Here is a 1,306-nt window from a genome sequence, read left to right as displayed (position 1 = left end):
GAGAGAGCAGAGAGGCCAGACCAGACAGCAGAGCATTATTGCCCTATGACAGTGTAACAGCTCATACTTACTGGCGTAGTAAACTTGAACCCATGGCCACTTTTCACAGAACAAAGAGGACTCTTGAGAAGGACGATGTGTCCACCTTACTAAGCTCCAATCTTGGTATTGGTTGGGGTCATGCTGGGCTTGCAGAGCACTGCCATCACAGCTGCACCTTCATTGCATCTCTTGAAATTTGACTACTGTCACTGTGGGTCACTGTCCTATGCTTACTGCCTTCACCAGGACATGATCCACCTAACTGGCTCAGATATGCTCAGAGTTTCTACGTTCCTGTTGATGGGCATCCCAGGCCTGGAGTGAGCTCACCCTTGGAACTCCCTGCCCATTTGTGTGTGCTACCTTGTAGCCCTCCTGGGCAATGCCACCATCTTGCATTGGGTATGAACGGACCCTTTCCTCCACCAGCCCATGTACTACTTCCTTGCCATCCTGGCTGTGACAGATTTGAGCCTGTGCTTGTCCTCAGGCTGGTTGAGCTGTAGTTAGAGACCTGGATGGTGGGCCTGGTGCCCTGTGTTCTGCAGCAGCGCTTCCTACACTCCTCCTTCATGGTATCTGCCATGCTCTTTGCTATGGCTCTGGACGGCCTGGTGGCCATCTATTTCTCACTGCACTATGCATCTATGCTCACGGAGCCTCGTGTGGCATTGGTCAGGGTTGTGCTGGGCCTGTGGAGCGCTGCCATCACAGCCGTACCTTCATAGCATCTCTTGAAATTTGACTACTATCACTGTGGGGCACTATGCTTACTGCCTTCAGCAAGACATGATCCACCTGACTGGCTCAAATACACATTTCAACAGGCTCTATGGACTGTGCATCATCATGCTGGCTGTGGGCTCTGATGTTCTTTTCATCCTACTCTCCTATATAATCATTCTTCATACTGTGCTGGCCATTGCCTCTACTGGGGAGAGGCTCAAGGCCTTCAACATTTGTTTTTCCCACCTCCTGGCTGTGCTCTGCTTCTACGTGCCTATGCTAGGTCTGTCCATCATACACAGGTTTGGGAGCCACACTTCACCCCTGTTGCACGTCATTATGGGCACCGTCTCTGTGCTCTTCCCACCCTTGATGAACCCTGTTATATACAGCATCAAGACCCAGCAGATTCTCAGGGCCACCTTCAAGGTGCTCTACCTAGAGAAGATACAGTGAAACAGTAGAGATGGACTCAGTTCAGTTCAGTTCAGTCACTCAGTCATGTCCGACTCTATGCGACCCCATGAATCGCAGCATG

At 51.0% G+C, this 1,306-nt stretch overlaps 1 pseudogene; it reads left to right on the top strand.

The window, feature by feature from the left end:
* The first annotated feature begins 180 nt into the window (after nucleotides 1–180).
* On the top strand, nucleotides 181–1,224 carry LOC104988571 (annotated as a pseudogene).
* Nucleotides 1,225–1,306: the final 82 nt, after the last annotated feature.

This window comes from Bison bison, unplaced genomic scaffold (assembly GCF_000754665.1).
Source record: "Bison bison bison isolate TAMUID 2011002044 unplaced genomic scaffold, Bison_UMD1.0 scf7180017846496, whole genome shotgun sequence".
NCBI lineage: Eukaryota > Metazoa > Chordata > Mammalia > Artiodactyla > Bovidae > Bison > Bison bison.
The sequence above is the reverse complement of the archived record's forward strand: the minus strand, read 5'-3'. Positions and strand labels throughout refer to the sequence as shown.